Consider the following 22194-nt stretch of genomic DNA (forward strand, 5'->3'; position numbering starts at 1 on the left):
CTATAATTTTGCACAAGTTGCATCTAAGTTACCATTCTATGATGGAAAGTATGATTCCGCTGCATACATTAATTGGGAGCTAGCAGTAGAAAAACAATTTGATGAGTATGATTTTTCTAATGCTCAAATGATTAAGGCTGCTAGTAATAAGTGTACCGGTTCTGCATCTTTTTGGTGGCATACTGTGGGGAATAAGCTTGAAACTTGGGATGAATGCAAAATACTGATGAGAAAAAGATTTGTGTTTTCATACTATAGACGTGCTCTCCTTGAGAAATGGGAACATCTAAAATAAGGTGACAAAACTGTTAGGGAGTACTTTCATGATTTTAAAATTTGTATCACTTATAGTGGTTTACAAGAATCTAATGAGAACACAATGACTAGATTTTTCAGAGGGCTTAATTTCAATATTCAGGCTGGGCTTGTTAATGTGACATATAATCATATAGGCCAATTGTTCATGCTTGCTTGCATTGTTGAGTGCAAAATTTTGGAGAATCCAACGGAGCAACAAGATATGCTTGTGCCTCCTATCACTGATGTTTTGCAGGAAGTTCAGAAAAGTCTCCAAAATGAGAAGAACGATATGTTTGAGATGTCACTTCCATCACTCGCGAATGAGGAGATGGCTGATGCAGCTACATTATCTGAAGAGGGCATAAAAGGTAAATTAAATGGTGCAGAAATTACTCAAGGTGAGTATGCTTCTGATGAATTACATTTTTCCACTTTCCATGCTGACCTAGAGCAAACTTTAGTGGAACCTACTTCTGAATTGCCTTTGTCACAAGTTGATTTGTATTCTGTTCCTTGTGATAAAGAAGAGTTGTGCGATAGTACTTCACTTATATCCATGCCACAACTAGTGAATGAACATACTATATCTAGTGTTTCATTGTGTGCTGATTTTAAACATGTTGTTCACATTGATGATGAAGTAGAGGAGAGTGAATTGAGATCTTCTTTCAATATTTTGGGCTATATTCATTTTGATGATTTTTGTGAGCTCGATAATTTGAAGGAGAAATTATATGCTAAGTCTGATTTGCCATGTCCAACTAATGCTATTTTCCATATCTTTGGCGAATATAATGATAGAGGAATATATTTGGTGCATAGAGTTTTCATTTGTTCGGATTTAGAGAAACATGTTATTGCTAATCACACAACATCGAGTTTCTCTAGTTTTGATTGGATGAAATAGGTTATTTTGAATGGACTATGTGGCGAGCACCATATGGAAAAGCCGAGGATGGTTTTCCGTGAAGAAGGGGAGGATGATGTGACCATGGCTACTACAGATACAACCATAGCTCACATCATGGATGAACAAGATGATATCAAGATCAAGTCCTCTAAGTGCTGGAATCCGATTCGGCCACCTGCTACACTGCTGACTTCAAACGGCTACCGAATCTGCATACGACCTCCGTTTTCGGCCCATGAGTACTTGATGGAAAGTTCTCGGAGTCCTCTTTCCAACAGATCTGGCTTTATCAGCAGACTCCATCTTGTTTGGCCGCAAATACAAAAACAAGTTGTTGCGTCACCTGTCATGGGCCAATGGGCTTGTAACTTTGTTTGGGACCCCGGCCCAAGTGGGGCCCATGTGGGGTGCGCCCCAACTAGGTGGAGGACGACCTAGAGGTCCTCCCACCTCCTTAAATAGCTAGGTAGCCTTTAGAGTTTCTTGGGTTTTGATAGATTAAAATTTTGCCATTGCTACTTGCTTGCAGCGCGCGTGTCGGCTAGACCGTCCGTTTGCTTGTTCTTCGGAACCCCAACTTATCATTTGTATTAAATTCCTATTTGCAATATAAGATTGCTTTTATCTTGTTCTTGCTTGTTTCTTCGATTTGCTTGCAGGAATAGGGTTGATCTGCACCGGCAAGATCAACAACCCACGGAGAGGTGTATCGATTGCTAAGGCGCAACACAACGTCTCGTACGGTTGTAGTCGGATCGTCAACGTTTCTCCCAAATCGTAGTTATCACAACTCACCAAAAGATCGGGCCAACAACAGCCTTGAGTGTCGAGAGGAACTCAGGGTTCATCACCATAAATCTAATTCATAGTTTTGCTAAAATAATATAAAAAATCTTGGCAAATAGACTAGCACCAATATTACAAGAGATGGTTTCCACTAATCAGAGTGCTTTCATAAGGAAGAGAGCTATACATGACAACTTCATGTATGTGCAAAACCCGGTCAAGAGACTGCATAGAAGGAAAACACCCACCTTGTTGCTCAAACTTGACATCTCAAAGGCATTCGACTCTGTAAGTTGGCAATACATAATAGAGGTGCTAACAACTTTTGGCTTTGGGCTGAGATGGAGAAACTGGATGTATTCACTCTTTAACTTCAACCTCTAAGATCATCCTAAATGGATGCCCAGGCCAAGCAATTCAACGTGCAAAGGGGTTAAGACAGGGAGATCCTCTCTCACCATTACTATTTTTATTAGCAATGGAGCCCCTTAACTTCATTATAAAACAAGCTGAGCATCACGGAATCTTATCCCCACTCAATGGTGGACCTTTGAGGTTTAGAACCTCTCTCTTTGCAGATGATGTAGCTTTCTTCTTGCACCCAACAGCCCAGGAATTATCCAATCTAAAAACCATTATGGAACACTTTGGCATAGCAACTAGTCTCAAGAACAATGCGCACAAAACTCAAATTCTCTCAATTGCTTGTGAAAACATTGATGTGCAACAGTTGTTGCTGGATTTCCTAGGAGCTGTTCAAGGCTTCCCAACCAGTTACTTAGCCTACCTCTTCACCTTAGAAAACTATGGAAGGTAGATTTCTGTCACGCCCAGAAATTCACTAGTAATTTCCGAACTAAGTTGTGCATAGAATCCTCGTCCAGGAATCAGCCGAGGTACACAAACTGACAATTTAATATACAAATCCATCATAATAATAACGTTACATACTTACAAACCAAAAGAAAAACAGCAGCCGAATAACGGTCTAGCGATTGCTTCAGCTCCACTCCCATAGGCAGCTCAATTGGGGTATAAGCCAAACGTCTTCTCCTTCTGGATCCTTTTTCTTCAACTGAGGTTGATTGATTATTGCAAGGTGAGCATATGACATACTCCGCAAGCCACACAGCAAATATGCAAGTGCACAAGGATACCAAAGAATGGCGTAATATAGGCTCATTTGCAAAAGCAGCATTTAACAAGCATTTGAGAATTGAAAAACAGTAGAGTAATTAATCAATGTTATTCAACACTGAACAACACACCCATGCTGCTCAGGCCCAACCATCCTGAACAACCATACCCGGCTGTACAGATCTAACTCCAAACCAGGAGTTAAGTAAATTATTACCAGTTATAGCATCAATAATTATTGTGAGAGGTGTGAGACTAATCACGAAAAACATTGCTCAACTTGTCCATGACCGCGGGCACGGCTATTCGAATAGTTTTACTCTGGCCTGAGGTGTACCACTGTACCCACAAGACACAGCTCCACGACATGTCACCATGCGCCTCAATACCACCACGATACCTCGGAAAGGAACTGTGACAATACCCCTCGCACAACACAACTCACCACAGTGCACCATTCCTGCATCATAATCACCCCCTCTATAAATATAACCAGAGGCATGGACTCCCCAGCGACCCCCATGAACTTCTCGCCGCTTCTCAGTCTAGCACCCCGTAATGAACCATGCTATACAAAAGGTAAAGCCGTTGCCCACGCTGGCTTGTGGTTGGTACGGTTAATGTCTCACAACAGTAGCTCGCGAACCGGTCCTTAATTGTCATGAGCACGACCTACAAAACCATGTGCTCACAACCCACCATTGACAAGTTTTAATTATCAATTAATTATCATAACACGATTAACTATCGTGAGATACCATTAAATATAATCATAAATAATAATGTAGTATGATTCATCCCATTAATGAGCTAATGTTTCTAAGCATGGCTAAGCAATTATATATATATATATATATATATATATATATATATATATATATAGCATTTAGCTGAACCAAACTAATATATAAGGTTCAAGCTAATCAATTTATTACCCGAGGTATCAAGGAATAGAGTAATCAATGCAAAGTGGCCATAACAAAGGAATAGGTTCACACCACCCGGTGACATTCGAAAATAAATGCACAGTTGAAATAAATAGAGAATTTAAATATAGGATCAACATGCTCAAAGGATTTTGTTTGGGATCTGTGTGACTTGCCTTGCAATAATCGGTCTTCAATTAATCTTCTTGAATACTTCCGACGCATTCACAAACCTTCGCAACGACGGAAACGACAAGCTAACACGCAAAACAGAGAAAAAGACTAATAAAAACCAAATAAATAATACATAAAAAGTAAACAAACATGTAGATCATGATTTTAGATGAATTTAGAGACTTGAACGGCCTCATTCTGACTTCATATGAATTAGTTATGAATTTTACAAGATTAATTCCAATTAAACCTATTAAAGAAAAGACTATTCCAAATTAATTAAACAATTTACAAATAATTTATAACTGAGATATAAGACTAAAGCATCCTCCGAAAATTATTGGAATGAATTTAGTAGACGATATATAGTAAAAAGAACTAATATGCCATTGAAAAGGGATAACAGGATTTATATTGATTTTAGACGGCTGAGATCAACTTTGGCCTGACCAAAATTGGATGGCTCGGATTGATCTGATCTAACATTTTAGATGGCAGCCCCGTGGGATCTGAGAGATGACGTGACACTTAGATGGCAAGGACGGCAGCTGAAAAGGCGATGATATGGCAACCACGTGGGATCGACGCCGGCGGTGGCGCTAGGGTGGAGGCGGTTAGGGTGCTACGGGCGACGGCGAGCTCGGGCGAGGGTAGCAAACGAAAGAGGAGAGGGAGGAGACTCTATTTATAGCCACGAGAGCTAGAGATTGACCCTACAACGAGAGAATCGGAGCCGGGATTTTCTAGGGTTTGGTTTGGAGAGATAAACACGAATCGAGCTCGATTCCGCGTTGATTTTTTCGGGATAAAGTCCGATTCTTGGGGGAAAAGATAGAGGAGGATAAGTGAAACAAATCCCCTCAACAAATTTCGGAAAAGATCGAAAGGAGAGGCCGGATTTGTGGAGAAAACGGCGTCGGCTTCACAGGCACAGGACGGGCTCGGGCTCTGTCTGGAGCTGGAAGATGAACAGTATCTGAGGAGCTAAAGTAGACTTTCGCTGGGCTTCCTTTTCCTCGGCCCGATTGAACGAAGGATAGAAAATGGACTTCGGGAAAGAGAGGGAGAGCAGGCTGAGAGGAGACTGGGCCGAGAGTGAGAGGACTTTTCCTAATTCGGCCCGAAAAGGAAAAGGGGGAATTTAATTACTTTTTCCAATTAAATTAATCACCAAAATGATCTTTGAATTGTTAAAAAATACTTCCAATGCTCGAATAATTTCAAGAAAAATCATGAAAGTACTTGAACACCATAAATATTTAGCAAAATTATAAGAGGGCCATTTTATGATTAATTTAATATATGATTAATTACTGAAATGTTCTGTGTATCATTAAAATTAGGAATTGAGCTCCGAAAAATCCAGGAAAATTTCAGAGAGTATAATTAACCATGGAGAAGTTAATGAAAATTAAATCCAGCCATGCTTTATATTTAGGAAATTTTATTTCCCACATTTAACATCACTTGTAAATTAATGAACATTTAATATAAATTCTAATAATAATTTATTAAATAATTTATAAATCATAAGAAGAAAATCAAGATGTGACAATTTCATCCCTCTCATTGAAAAAATTGGCTCCAGAATTCCAGGTTAGAAAGGAAAATATTTCAGCTCAACTAGCAGAGAAACCTTAGTGAAATTTGTCCTAACCTCTATTCCAATATACCACCTGTCAGCCTTACCATGTTAGGAAAGTGATGCGGACATCAACACAATCGATACATCCACGTTCCCCCCATATACACCATCGATACATCCACGTCCCCCCATGTACAGCATGATGATCCTATTACCCGCGCTCGTGCACGTCAACTAAATTATCAGGTGAGTTCTTTCTTGAGTTCATATTCCTCTTCTTTATACCCCGGAGACGCGTGCACTCGTGTCTTACTCAGGAACGATGGAGAGGATCCAAAGGGAAGAGGATTCGCGCGGGGTGGATTCGGACTGCAGGGCAGCACCAACTTCTGACGGCCGCCATGACTTCATGCGAACTCCGATTTGGGCGTGCAAGTACTTCATGGAAAGCTTATCAAGTCTACTTTCAAATGGATCCAGCTACATTTCCATATCTGTTCTGGAGCGGCCGCAATTGTCATTTTACTCCCGACTGTTTTCTGTCCATGGTGCTGCATCACCTCTTTTGGCCCAATGGGCTGTGTATCCAAGTTGGGCCCATTAGGGGCGCGTCCTAGGGTTGGAGCACGACCCTATGGTCGTTCTTCCCCTCTTCTTATACCTCTAGTCGCCGCCAAGAACATTCGGGTTTTGATGATAGAGATAGCTACTTGCTATTGGCTCGCAGCGCGCGTGTTGGCTAAACCGCCCGTCTGCCTGTAATCGGAACCCCACCATATTGTGTTTGATAGTGAAACTTTCATCTTTATCTAGCAATTTCAGTGCTTGTTCTACTTGTTCTTGCTTGTTCTTCGATTGCTTGCAGGACGAGTGCCCTCGTGGCCGGGTTGACGCGCACCACAAGTTCGCGGCGACCATTGGAGACGGTGTATCGGTTGCTAAGGCGCAGCGTCTTTGGACGGTTGTAGTCGGGCCGTGAACGTCGTCTTCATCCAATCGAGTTATCCCTTACCTCTCATCGAAAGATCGGGCCACAAACCCTAGCGGGTTCGCATCAGATGGTATCAGAGCGTGGTTCATCGGTGAGAGAATTTACCCTTCCCTTCGTCATTAATTTTTTTTTCCTATAGTCCAGAAAAGGCCAACAAAAAAAAATAGTAGATTAGTTTTCCCGTGATCCTATAGACCATTGTGCTTTTTTTTACTAGTACTGCTTAGTTAAGGCTTGTTGAGTTTTCGATTGCATCGGTTGTGTTAATTTGCTGGTCTTAGTGTTAGGCGATTAGAGTTTCGAGTTCTTGCCACCACCGCACATCGCCACCTTCATCAATTTTTCCGTCATCACCACCGTCATTGCCGTCGCAGTCACCCACCAAATCACTTTCTATTTGTGTTTGATCTGTTGCCGATAGCTTTTGTGAGTTGTCTTGTATCTTGCCGCCACTAGAAAAGAAATAGAACACTGATTCGAGTGACCTTCCTTAAAACAGTCATATCTTTTTCAGACGGACTCGAAATTAGGCTTATAATATATCCACGGACATCTAAAAAAAAAGTTACATCCGATTCTCCCCCACTTCGCCGGGTTCGGCAAATTTAAAATTGCCAAATTCCTCTTGCAAAATTTTGTTTTTGTGGCGAGAAGCTTCGGGACCTATTCGCATAGAACTTTGAAAAAATTCTACAAGCTTCATACTTTGTCCGTTTGAGATAAGATTTTCTGTGGTTGGTTCCAGTGTGCTCCTGGTTGTGAAAAAAATATCAGAAAAATAAAATAAAAATAAAAAAAAAGTTGTGTCTCTCTCCTCAGCACTAGAGAGAGCAAGCAAAAAAAAAAGAGGATCCAGCGAGCACACCCCACCATTCCCCCTTTGTCACCACCTTCCACCACCGTTTCTTGTTTTCGTTGCTGTTTGGGTTTGTGTTTTGTGGCGTCCTTTGTGGTTAGGCTCGCGTCTCTACTTCGACTAGCCTAGGACCAGCACTGTACACTATACCCTTGAGCGATTATTCAATTTGCTTTGGCTAACGTGGTTTCTAGTTTTCTCTTGAGCATTGCTTTCAGCCCACCAACAGCTCCACCACAAACCCGACTACAGCTTGACAGGTCTTGTTGCTACAGCACCGATACACCTCGTTCCACGGTTGCTAACTTATGGGTTGCTGTCCCCCTCCTGTGGGCAAGGTAAGAACTGGTAAGAGCTTGTGAGACAAGTTGCGAGTGAAGTGAGAGTGAGCATCTTGCAAAAGCTAAATCCCAATAGTTGTGTAGGGCTTACATTACATACTCCATTGTTTTGTTGTCCTTCATTTCTAAATCATGGCAGGTCCAGAGAATAAAGATGAGGAGGGTGCATCTCATTCCCCACGCACCAAAGGCACCATCCAATACTTTACAAGGAAAGTGAAGCAGCACACAGAAAGACTTGAGACAGATTTGCAGGTGACAAATGAGAAGATTGGACAATTGGAGTCCACGCAGATCTTCACCAACACTAAGCTTACAGGGCTGGAGACAGCGGTCGCCCGCATTGACACTAGCCTTGCTGCACTTGTGAGGCATTTTGATGCTCTCAATGCTGGAGGCAATGGTGGGGGTAATGACGATGACATTGACGGAGAGTACGTCGAGGATAATTTGGAGGATGAATATATTGCTGACACTGAGCAAGATGATCGAGATGCTCGAGATCATCGACGGCTACACAACAATCGACGAGGTATGGGTGGTCGCCGTCGACGCGAGGTACGCAACAATGATGATGCTTTTTCTAAAATTAAATTTAAGTTTCCTCCTTTTGATGGAAAATATGATCCTGATGCGTACCTCTCTTGGGAGATTGCTGTTGACCAAAAATTTACATGATATGAGTTTCCTGAGAACACTAGAGTTAGAGCTGCTACTAGTGAGTTCACCGATTTTGCTTTGGTTTGATGGATAGAACATGGCAAGAAAAATCCTAATAACATGCCACAAACCTGGGATGCTTTGAAACGGGTCATGCGGGCTAGATTTGTTCCTTCTTACTATGCACGTGACTTGCTGAATAGGTTGCAACAATTGAGACAGTGTAGAGGAATATTATCAGGAGTTACAAATGGGCTTTCTTCGTTGTAATTTAGAGGAAACTGAGGATGCTGCCATGGCTAGATTTTTGGGTGGGTTAAACCGCGAGATTTATGACATCGTAGACTATAAAGATTACACTAATATGACCCGATTGTTTCATCTTGCTTGTAAGGCTGAAAGGGAAGTGCAGGGACGACGTGCTAGTGCCAAGGCTATTTTTTCTGCAGGTAAAACTTCATCATGGCAGACACGCACCACTCCTCCGGCCGGCCGTACTGCTTCTCCATCTTCCACACCCGCAACCAGTCGGGCAGCACCTCCTCCATCTAGTGACAAGTCAGCGACAAAGGCTGCTCAGCCAGCACTGAGTGCTTCTTCAGTGGCATCCACAGGCCGAACGAGAGATGTTCAGTGCCACCGTTGCAAGGGCTTTGGGCATGTGCAGCGTGACTGCCCTAGCAAGCGAGTTTTGGTAGTCAAAAACGATGGTGAGTACTCCTCTGCTAGTGATTTCGATGATGATACACTTGCTTTGCTTGCGGCTGACCATGCAGATAATGACCACCGGAAGAGCGCATTGGGGCTGCATTTGCGGATCACTATGAGAGCCTCATTGTGCAGCGTGTCCTTAGCGCACAAATGGAGAAGGCGGAGCAAAATCAGCGACACACGTTGTTCCAAACAAAGTGTGTCGTCAAAGAGCGTTGTTGCCGCATGATCATTGATGGAGGTAGCTGTAACAACTTGGCTAGCAGCGAGATGGTGGAGAAGCTTTCACTTAGCACGAAACCGCACCCACATCCATACTACATCCAATGGCTGAACAACAGTGGTAAGGCTTAGGTAACAAAACTGGTGCACATTAATTTTGCAATTGGAAATTACCATGATGTTGTTGAATGTGATGTTGTGCCCATGCAAGCATGTAATATTCTGCTAGGTAGACCATGGCAATTTGATAGGGATTCTATGCATCATGGTAGGTCAAACCAGTACTCTTTTCTGTACCATGATAAGAAAATTGTGTTGCATCCCATGTCTCCTGAAGATATTTTGCGTGATGATGTTGCTAAGGCTGCCAAATCCAAATGTGAGAGTGATAAAAAAGCCCAATCTAATGGCAAGAAACCTGAGACAATCAATTTGAAACCCAAATGCTTACTTGCTACTAAATCTGATATTAATGAGTTGATTGCATCACCTTCAGTTGTCTATGCTTTGGTATGCAAAGATGCTTTGATTTCACTTCACGATATGCAGCATTCTTTGCCCCCTGCTGTTGCTAACATTTTGCAGGAGTACTCTGATGTGTTTCCCAAGGAAGTGCCACCGGGGCTGCCACCGGTGCGCGGCATTGAGCATCAAATCGACTTAATCCCAGGTGCTTCCCTACCCAACCGTGCGCCATACCGAACCAACCCTGAGGAAACCAAGGAGATTCAGCGTCAAGTTCATGAGTTGCTTGATAAAAGGTATGTACGCGAGTCTCTTAGTCCATGTGCGGTTCTGGTAATTTTGGTACCAAAGAAAGATGGTTCATGGCGTATGTGTGTTGATTGTAGAGCTATTAATAACATTACCATTTGATATCGTCATCCTATTCCTAGGTTAGATGATATGCTTGATGAATTGAGTGGCTCTATTGTGTTCTCCAAAGTTGATTTGCGTAGTGGTTACCACCAGATTCGTATGAAGTTGGGTGATGAATGGAAAACAGCATTTAAAACGAAGTTTGGGTTGTATGAGTGGTTAGTGATGCCTTTTGGTTTAACTAATGCACCCAGCACTTTCATGAGGTTGATGAATGAGGTTTTGCGTCCTTTCATTGGAAAATTTGTGGTGGTCTACTTTGATGATATCTTGATTTACAGTAAGTCTATGGGTGAACATTTTAATCATTTACGTGCTGTTTTTAATGCTCTTCGTGATGCACGTTTATTTGGTAACCTTGAGAAGTGCACCTTTTGCACAGATCGAGTTTCTTTTCTTGGCTATGTTGTAACTCTGCAGGGGATTGAGGTTGATCAAGCCAAGGTTGAGGCAATTCAGAGTTGGCCGACTCCTAAAACGGTCTCACAAGTGCGGAGTTTTCTAGGACTCGCGGGGTTCTATCGCCGCTTTGTGCAGGATTTCAGCACCATTGCTACACCATTGAATGCGCTTACAAAGAAGGGAGTGCCTTTCACTTGGGGCACATCACAAGAGAACGCCTTCCACATGTTGAAAGATAAGTTGACCCATGCACCTCTCCTCCAACTTCCCGATTTTAATAAGACTTTTGAACTTGAATGTGATGCTAGTGGGATTGGATTGGGTGGTATTTTGCTACAAGAAGGAAAACCTGTTGCATATTTTAGTGAAAAGTTGAGTGGGCCTGTTCTGAATTATTCTACTTATGATAAGGAATTGTATGCTCTTGTGCGAACTTTAGAAACATGGCAGCATTATTTGTGGCCCAAGGAATTTGTCATACATTCTGATCATGAGTCTTTGAAGCATATTCGTAGTCAAGGGAAACTAAACTGTAGACATGCTAAATGGGTTGAATTTATTGAATCTTTTCCTTATGTTATCAAACACAAGAAAGGGAAGGAGAACATCATTGCTGATGCTTTGTCTAGGAGATACACTTTGTTGACACAACTTGACTATAAGATTTTTGGCCTGGAAACAATCAAAGACCAATATGCGCATGATGCTGATTTTAATGATGTGTTGCTGCATTGTAAGGATGGAAGAATATGGAACAAATTCGTCATCAATGGTGGGTTTGTTTTCAGAGCTAACAAGCTATGCATTCCAGCTAGCTCCGTTCGCTTGTTGTTGTTGCAGGAAGCGCATGGAGGCGGTTTGATGGCACATTTTGGTGCCAAGAAGACACATGACATCCTTGCTAGTCATTTCTTTTGGCCACAGATGCGAAGAGATGTTGGCAGGTTCGTTGCTCGCTGCACTACATGTCAAAAGGCTAAGTCACGCTTACATCCACATGGTTTGTATATGACTTTTCCTGTTCCTACTGTTCCTTGGGAAGATATTTCAATGGATTTTGTGTTAGGATTGCCTAGGACCAAGAGGGGGCGTGATAGCATTTTTGTGGTTGTGGATAGATTTTCTAAAATGGCACATTTCATACCATGTCATAAAACTGATGATGCTTCTCATATCGCTGATTTGTTCTTTCGAGAAATTGTTCGCTTGCATGGTGTGCCAAACACAATTGTTTCTGATCGTGACACAAAATTTCTTAGCCATTTTTGGAGAACTTTGTGGGCTAAATTGGGGACTAAACTTTTGTTTTCTACTACTTGTCATCCCCAAACTGATGGACAAACTGAAGTGGTGAATAGAACCTTGTCTACTATGCTTAGGGCTGTTTTGAAGAAAAATATCAAGATGTGGGAAGAATGCTTGCCTCATATTGAATTTGCTTATAATCGTTCCTTGCATTCTACTACAAAAATGTGCCCATTTCAGATTGTGTATGGTTTGTTGCCTCGTCCTCCAATTGATTTGATGCCTTTACCATCTTCTGAAAAACTGAATTTTGATGCTAAGCAACATGCTGAGTTGATGTTAAAACTGCATGAGACAACTAAAGAAAACATAGAGCGCATGAATGCTAAGTATAAGTTTGCTGGTGACAAAGGTAGAAGGGAATTGAATTTTGAACCTGGAGATTTGGTTTGGTTGCATTTGCGAAAAGAATGATTTCCTAATTTGAGAAAGTCTAAATTGATGCCTAGAGCTGATGGACCATTTAAAGTGTTAGCAAAGATTAATGAGAATGCATATAAGCTTGATTTGCCTGCAGATTTCAGGGTTAGTCCCACATTTAACATTGCAGATTTGAAGCTGTATTTGGGAGAAGAAGATGAGCTTGAGTCGAGGACGACTCAAATGCAAGAAGGGGAGGATGATGAGGACATCAACACCATCGATACATCCACGTTCCCCCCATGTACACCATCGATACATCCACGCCGCCTCCATGTACAGCATGATGGTCCTATTACCCGCGCTCGTGCACGTCAACTAAATTATCAGGTGAGTTCTTTCTTGAGTTCATATTCCTCTTCTTTATACCCCGGAGACGCGTGCACTCGTGTCTTACTCAGGAACGATGGAGAGGATCCAAAGGGAAGAGGATTCGCGCGGGGTGGATTCGGACTGCAGGGCAGCGCCAACTTCTGACGGCCGCCACGACTTCATGCGAACTCTGATTTGGGCGTGCAAGTACTTCATGGAAAGCTTATCAAGTCTACTTTCAAATGGATCCAGCCACATTTCCATATCTGTTCTGGAGCGGCCGCAATTGTCATTTTACTCCCAACTGTTTTCTGTCCATGGTGCTGCGTCACCTCTTTTGGCCCAATGGGCTGTGTATCCAAGTTGGGCCCATTAGGGGCGCGTCCTAGGGTTGGAGCACGACCCTATGGTCGTTCTTCCCCTCTTCTTATACCTCTAGTCGCCGCCAAGAACATTCGGGTTTTGATGATAGAGATAGCTACTTGCTACTGGCTCGTAGCGCGCGTGTTGGCTAAACCGCCCGTCTGCCTGTAATCGGAACCCCACCATATTGTGTTTGATAGTGAAACTTTCATTTTTATCTAGCAATTTCAGTGCTTGTTCTACTTGTTCTTGCTTGTTCTTCGATTGCTTGCAGGACGAGTGCCCTCGTGGCCGGGTTGACGCGCACCACAAGTTCGCGGCGACCATTGGAGACGGTGTATCGGTTGCTAAGGCGCAGCGTCTTTGGACGGTTGTAGTCGGGCCCTGAACGTCGTCTTCATCCAATCGAGTTATCCCTTACCTCTCATCGAAAGATCGGGCCACAAACCCTAGCGGGTTCGCATCAGAAAGTATATCTCTCGGCATGGAAATCGAGAGGAAATCTCGGATGGCGGTTTTCCACCCGTTGCCAAAATCTCGGACGCCGTTTTCCATCCGGGATTAACGCGATTCAATTTCCATAACTACATGATTACGCGCATTGATCGGTAGCGCTAAATCCTTCCATAATTTGGATTGCCCTCGATCTCCCTTAGCGCTATACTAATAGGAGAGGCCGGTGTCGTGGTTAGGTGACGATCTCTCCACGACCTTCTTCTCCCCGAAAATCCCAAAACCCTATCCGATCAACTAAGCGCTGGAGGGAGAACGTGTGGTGGTTCCGGGACAGTGTAGGTGGCGACCGGAAGGCCGTCGCTACCCCGCAAGTGATCGCCGGCAACCCCTTTGGGATCAAGCCGGCGTACCTACTGCTACCACTACTTCGTCTACACCGACAAGGACAAGGACCGCATCAATGGCTTCAAACAACGGTCAGTAATCTAAGAATTCCGCATTAGGGTGATCATGTTAGGCTTATCACTCATGTCAGTAGATCGCATAATCTACATTTGGTATCAGAGCCACTGCTATAGCCTAATGATCCCATCATTCCGTTTAGAAGCCATAAAATGCATCTAAGCCCTCGTTCTCATGTCGGTTTTGATGCAATCACATTCTGGTTCATGTTGATTAATCATGTTTTATTCGGATTAAGTTTCGATTAAGCGCTGCTCAAGGCTCGCCGCCATGGCCCCGGCTGCGCGCGGAGGAGAACCGGGGACGGTGGGCACCGGCACGGCATCAGACCGTGCGGCATCAGCCTGCCACACGGGGCGCCGCCGGCCGCAGCCCTCTCCGCTGCGCGTTGTCACCGCGCCGCTCCGCCACCTATCGCCTGCGCCGCCCCCTTGTGCGCACCGCCGCATCACGCGCCGTTGCGGCGCCGCCTCGCGCGCGCGCCGCCGCCGCAAAATCGCCGCCGCCGCCGCCGCATATTGACGAGAAAGAAGGGGATCGGGGAAATGAAGTAAAGTAGGGTTAGGGTTAGAACCGGCATGTTTTATGTTTTTTTTTTCTCACCGATTCGAGTTAAATCTAAGCTGTCCATTAGATCGGACAGATCGGATCGTTCCTGCATCGGGCTGGCACCGTTAGCAGGCCGCCAAGCCCCTTGGGCCGCCGCAATGGACCGCGCCACACTACACGTGCATTATGGGCCGCACATGTTCTTTAAGCAGGCCGACTTATTAATGGGCTGCGCTATTAGATTTTAGCCTTTTTCACTTATTTATTTTTAGAAATTGCATTAGTACCATTTATATCGCTTAAAATTGCTGAAAAATTATGAAAAATTTTATGGAGGCTTATTAATTTAATTCTAGCTAAATGGAACCAACGAGAAATTTGGCTAGATATTTGTTTTTCATGATGTGAATTTATTTTCTGACCAACGTTGATTATAAATTCACATAAATTTATTCATAATTATGTTTCCCAAAATTATTTCTGCCCAACGGTGATGTAATTAGGGGAATTTATTTCTGTTTAATTATGTAACTAATTGAGCCAACACAAATTAATTGCATATATGTACTTATGTATATTTTTTTCTTCATGATTTTTCAGCTTTTGGTCAGATCCGACTCATTAAGCCTCTTGATGGGTCAAATTATGCTAAGTGGAAGGCTGACGTGTTACTCAACTTAGGCATACTCGATTATGATTATGCCATCAGAGAGGACCGTCCTGAGGAGCCTTTTAGTGTTGAGCACGATTATGAGGAGAAACTGAACTTATATCATGAGAAAACTAATGAATGGGAGAAGTCCAATAGGATTTCTCTCATGTACATCAAGAGTGCCATATCAAATGTCATTATTGGTGGTATTGTGGACTCTGATGATGTTAAGACTTACTTAGAAAATATTGATAGGAACTTCAGGAGTTCTTCTAAGTCTTACGCTAGCTCTATAATTAAGCGTCTAATGTCCATGTGCTATAATTATAAAGATGGTGTGAGAAAGCACATTATGCAGATGGGTGCTATGAATGGAGAGCTTAAGAGTATGGACATGGGAATTAATGATGATCTTCTAGTCCATTTTATCTTGAGTTCACTTCCTTCTGATTTTGAGTCTTTCATCATTAACTAGAATAATCAGAGGGATAAGTGGTCCATTGAAGAAATCATTTCTCATTCTGTTGAGGAGGAGGATCGTCAGAAGGCTGACAAACAGAAGCATAAGGATCAGCTGAACCTCCTTCATGGTGCTAAGGGCGGTAAGAAAAAGTTCTATCGAGGGGAGTCCAGCAACTCCCAAAACAAGAAGAAGAAGCCCAACACTCCTTCCACTCAGGCTTCTAATGGTGCCCATAAGGGCAAAGCTCAGGTTCTAGCAGGTCAGAACTCTGCTGGTAAGTTCCTTTGCAAGTTTTGCAAGGCAGAAGGTCATGCACAGACAGACTGTGAAGGCTTTCGGGCTTGGCTTGCTAAGAAAGGTACTAATGTTGATATTGTCTCTAATGTTGATGAATTACTTTACGTTGAATTTTCTCATAAATCATGGTGGATTGACTCAGGTGCCACTGTGCACGTTGCGAACTCATTACAGGGATTCCGTTCCGTGAGGACGCTAAGAAAGGGGGAGTGGATCCTAAGAGTGGCTGATGGAGCTGAAATTAAAGTGATGGCCATTGGGGAGCTTCATCATCGACTTCCAAGTGGTAATAATCTTTTACTTCATGATGTTCTTTATGCTCCCTCTGTTAAGAGGAAGCTTATTTCTGTAATGGTTTTAACAAACAGTGGTTATGATTGTAATTTTTCTAAGGACAAATGCTTTATTAAGTATAATAATATTGATATTGGTCTTGTTAGCGTGCAAGACAAGCTCTATTTGCTCTCTTTGGATGATCATATTATGAATATATTGAATGCCTGTAATGATAATGAGACGTCTTCGAAATTGTGGCACTGTCGTTTAGGCCACATTTCTAAGTGGAGAATGGAGCGTCTCATTAAGGAAGAGATACTTCAACCCTTAGATTTTTCGAATGCGGATCATTGCTTAGATTGTATTAAGGGAAAATTCACTAAGAAAATTAAGAAAGGAACTACTAGGAGCACGTGTCCATTAGAAATAATCCACACGGATATATGTGGACTGTTCCTAGTAACATATGTTGATGGATATGATTCATTAATTACCTTCACAGATGATTTCTCCCGTTATGGATATGTTTTCCCCATTAAAGATAGATCTAAATCACTCGATAAGTTTAAAATATTCAAAGCTGAGGTTGAAAATCAGCATGATGCAAAAATTAAGGTAGTGAGATCAGATTGAGGAGGAGAATATTATGGGAGACATACTCCTTATGGGCAAAGTCCTGGTCCATTTGCCCAATAACTTCAGATACATGGAATAATTGCCCAATATTCCATGCCTGGAGAACCACAACAAAATGGAGTGGCTGAGCGTCGCAACCGTACACTTATGGACATGGTATGGAGTATGCTTAGTCATTCTACTTTGTGTGTGAATTTATGGATAGAGGCACTTAAAACAGCTGCACACATACTCAGTCGAGTTCCAAGTAAGTCGGTACCCAAAACACCTTATGAATTATGGACTGGAAGAAAACCGACATTCAATTATTTGCATGTGTGGGGCTATCATGCTGAGGCAAGAATATTTAATCCACAACTAAAGAAATTAGATCCCAAGACTGTATGCTGCCATTTTATCGGATACCCTGAGACATCTAAAGGGTACCGATTTTATTGCCCAGACCGTGTCTCTAAATTTGTGGAAACTAGACATGTCGTATTCTTAGAAAATAATGAAGTCTGGGGAGCTCACAGGAAAGGGAAATTAATCTTGAGGAAATTCGGGCTAACGTTACACCGGAAATCCAAGAGAATAATATTCCAATAAATTTGGTACCTCGTGTTGTACCTGTGACTCAGACCGTAGTAGCACCAGATGAAAATTCTGGTGATACCGACTATGTTGAAAATAATAATGAATTAAATAATGACACTCAACAGACTTCTGGGGCACAAAATGAAGAAATTCTCGAAGAACCTTCTCAACCGCTAGTGATCGAAAGTGAACCACTTACAATATTACAACGGGAGAGGAGATCTGCCATTCTAAATTATTATGAGGTTTATTTAGGTGAAGATATTGGGAATGTAGATGATCCCACCTCATTTAAAGAAGCAATAATGAGTGAACATTTATCCAAATGGCTTGAAGCCATGAAAGATGAATTAAAATCTATGAGTCATAATGGAGTCTGGGACTTAGTAGAAATTCCTAAAGGAGCCAAAACAGCAGGCTGTAAGTGGGTCTACAAAACTAAGCTTGACTCCAAAGGGAAAATCAAAAGGTTCAAGGCAAGGCTTGTAGCAAAGGGTTTTTCACAAAGAGAGGAAATAGATTACAATGAAATTTTTTCTCCCGTCTCTAAGAAAGACTCATTTAGAATTGTCATGGCGCTTGTTGCTCATTATGATTTAGAGCTCCATCAGATGGATGTAAAGACTGCATTTCTTAATGGTGACTTGCATGAGGATGTATACATGGCACAACCCGAGGGTTTTGTTATGGAAGGCAAGGACCATTTGGCTTGCAAACTTAAGAAATCTATCTATGGACTTAAACAAGCGTCAAGGCAATGGTACCTTAAATTCGATGAAATAATTAAGAGATTTGGATTTAAGGAGAATGAGGTGGATAATTGAATTTACATTAAGACTAAGGGTGTAAAATTTATAATACTAGTACTCTATGTGGATGACATACTGTTAGCAAGCAGTGACATTACTATGTTGCATCAGACTAAAGAATTTTTGTCATCTAATTTTGATATGAAGGATCTCGGTGAGGCATCTTATGTTTTAGGCATTGAAATACACCGAGATAGGTCTAAAGGAGTACTGGGATTATCTCAGAAATCATACATTAACAGAGTACTAGAAAGATATAATATGAGTAAGTGCTCTGCAACACCTGCTCCAATAGTTAAGGGCGATAAATTCGGATATTTCAAAGCTCGAAAAATAAATTAGAATCAGATCAAATGAAAATGGTACCATACGCTTCAGCTGTCGGAAGCCTAATGTATGCTCAAGTCTATACGCGTCCAGACTTAGCATTTGTTATCGGGATGCTTGGCAGATTTTAGTCCAATCCTGGTTTAGACCACTGGAAGTTTGTTAAAAAGGTCTTGCGTTATTTGCAAGGCACTAAGGATTACATGCTCACATATAATAAATCTGAAGAACTTGAAGTCCTAGGTTATTCAGACGCAGACTTTGCGGGATGTGTAGACACTAAGAAATCTACATCAGGATATCTCTTCACTCTTGCAAAGGGAGCAATTTCATGGAAAAGGTCTAAACAAACTTTGACTGCATCGTCGATAATGCATGCTGAATTTGTGGCATGTTATGAAGCAACGGGGCAGGCCATATGGCTTAAGAATTTTATCCCGGGTTTAAGAGTGGTCGACAGCATTTCTAGACCAATTACATTATACTGCGATAATAAAGCTGCAGTATTCTATTCAAGTAACAACAAGTCGAGTGGTGCTGCCAAACACATCGACATTAAGTATCATGTTGTGAAAGATAGAATCCAGGATCAAACCATTAAGATTGAGCATATTAGCACTAAGTCAATGCTCGCGGATCCACTCACCAAAGGCTTACCTCCCAATTTATTTAAAAATCATGTAGCCGGCATGGGAATAACTGATTGCCTTTGATTAAGACTAAGATCCTGGAAATAGGGGCATTAGTCCTAACTAATTCCCATTAAGATATAGTGAACTATATAGTGAACTATAGGTACCGGAGTCTTGGTAGGATATGATAACTACCCTGACGCGTTGCCTTAGTAAATCTATTTTTCTAAGAATAAACTCATTTGCCTCAAGATCGGGGGGAGAATGTTAGGAAAGAATATCTCTTGGCATGGAAATCGAGAAGAAATCTCGGACGGCGGTTTTCCACCCGTTGCCAAAATCTCAGACGCCATTTTCCAACCGGGATTAACGCAATTCAATTTCCATAACTACGTGATTACACGCATTGATCGGTAGCGCCAAATCCTTCCATAATTTGGATTGCCCCCGATCTCCCTCAGCGCTATACTAATAGGGGAGGCTGGTTTCGTGGTTAGGTGACGATCTCTCCACGACCTTCTTCTCCTCGAAAATCCCAAAACCCTATCCGATCAACTGAGCGTTGGAGGGAGAACGTGTGGTGGTTCTGGGATAGTGTAGGTGGCGACCGGAAGGCCGTCGCTACCCCTCAAGTGATCGCCGGTGACCAATTCAGGATCAAGCCGGCGTTCCTACTGCTACCACTACTTCGTCTACACCGACAAGGACAAGGACCGCATCAATGGCTTCAAACACCGGTCAGTAATCTAAGAATTCCGTATTAGGGTGATCATGTTAGGCTTAGCACTCATGTCAGTAGATCGCATAATCTACATACCAATCCCCAAATGGGCCATTAAAAGGATTGATAAATTAAGGAGGGCCTTCTTATGGAAAGGGGATAAGCCAGAAAACATTAAGCCTGGGGCAAGCTTGGAATTCTTTATCATCGAAAATTTATCAATCCTTGGAGGCCTTGGAATTCATTATCTTCAAAAATTTTCTTCAGCTTGGAGGCTCACATGGCTTTGGCTGAGATGGACTGATCCTTCTAAGCCTTGGGAAAAATTGGATTTGCCCTACAACAAGGCTGATGTACAGCTCTTTCATGCCTGCACAAAGATCACCCTAGGTAATGGGGAGAAGACTCTTTCCTAGAAAGACAACTGGATCGAAGGCCTGTGTCCAAAAGACATCTCACCAAACCTTTTCAAGGTGGCAATCAGGTTGCGTCTAAAAAGGTGGCAATCAGGAAAAACAGGCATGTCAAAACTGAATTTACAAACAATGTCTGGCTTGCTTCATTCAGACAAATAACAGACGTTGAAGTCCTTCATGAGCTGGTACAACTAGGAAGCTTACTACACCATGTTGAGCTATTAGTGAATACTGAAGACAAGATTGAATGGACACAAACTACAGATGGCCTCTACTCTGCAAGAAGTGCCTACCATGCCCAATTCTTTGGAACTGAGAGAAACAAATCATTTAAAATGATATGGACAGCTGAGGCGCAGTCAAAACAGAGATTCCTGGGTTGGCTAATCCTACACCAGAAGACTTTAACGGCTGAGAACTTACTAATCAGACATTGGCCATGCAATTGGATTTGCCAGCTCTGCACAGAGGCTTTTGAGGACACTGATCACCTCTTCAGACAATGCAAAGTAACAAAGCAAATATGGCAAGAAGTCTCTCGACAAAAGCAAATCCCTGCCTTCTCTACTCTGGAAAACATCTAGGATTACGTGCTGAACATCAAATCTTCATCATCGAAAGTACAGGCAAGGCAAAGACTTGGAGCGCTTGTACCAACCTGGTGGCATATTTGGCTCATGAGAAACGCGAGGATTTTCAGGGACCAATCACCAAACATAGCCCATACCATCTCTGCCATCCTGGAGGACATCAGAGACAGAGATTTTGCTTTTAAACCACCTTAATTCCTATTTTATTATACACGCGATGTCAAGCAGTGTACCCATTTGTTTTTGTTTCTATGTACCCCCGATGTAAAACTTTATTTTTCCTCCTAATATAACCGGCAATTCTCTTGCCGTCTTCTATTAAAAAATATATATAGGAAATGATGCTTATTTACTTGTTACCATAGCTTTGGTCATGGAAAAGTTGACTTGTTCGCGCTCGTTTGTTTGTATTATTAATCAAAAGAGTTGATTTTACTTTGTACTATGTATATAGACTAAAGTTGCAAATACACAATGGATGTAGCCACTTTCACTTAATGCCACATATTTACAATTTATTGTATAGGTATCCACTGCCGCTATGCTTTGCTCATTCATGTCGTTGCTGGTGATCTTTTCTATCAGTGTAGAAGAACTATCGGTAGATCTAATGTGCCCACTCTTAAAAAAGAATAGTACACGTCTAATGACAAGTTATTTATATAATATATAGAACATAATATATAGACACATGGATGACCGAGAAAGCTTACCAACCATCAACGGCAATGGTTTTTTAAACTTAGGAAATCATTACATCCTGATGACTATATTCTCTTTATGAAGTATAAAAATGAAATCCTCATTACCTAGAATATGTGCGCACGTCGTCGTCATGAGTCATGGTATTGAGATGGTTATAATTACAATCGAGGACTTATGGAAGGCAAGAAAACTAAGCTCGTTCTAGCTAGATCACTAGAAAACAAGCGTGCCGACGCTTGTTTTTATAGCCCTTGCATTCGTTTTCGTGTTATTAAGAAGCATTATGTTTGTTGCAAAAAGACGACATCCTCAAATTTCCATATCATAAGCTATTAAATTGTAAATAT

At 42.1% G+C, this 22194-nt stretch overlaps 1 pseudogene; it reads left to right on the forward strand.

Moving 5' to 3' along the window:
* Positions 1 to 628: 628 nt before the first annotated feature.
* LOC136351847 (uncharacterized) lies at positions 629 to 16389 on the forward strand (annotated as a pseudogene).
* Positions 16390 to 22194: the final 5805 nt, after the last annotated feature.

Source organism: Oryza sativa, chromosome 9 (genome assembly GCF_034140825.1).
Source record: "Oryza sativa Japonica Group chromosome 9, ASM3414082v1".
Taxonomy (NCBI): domain Eukaryota; kingdom Viridiplantae; phylum Streptophyta; class Magnoliopsida; order Poales; family Poaceae; genus Oryza; species Oryza sativa.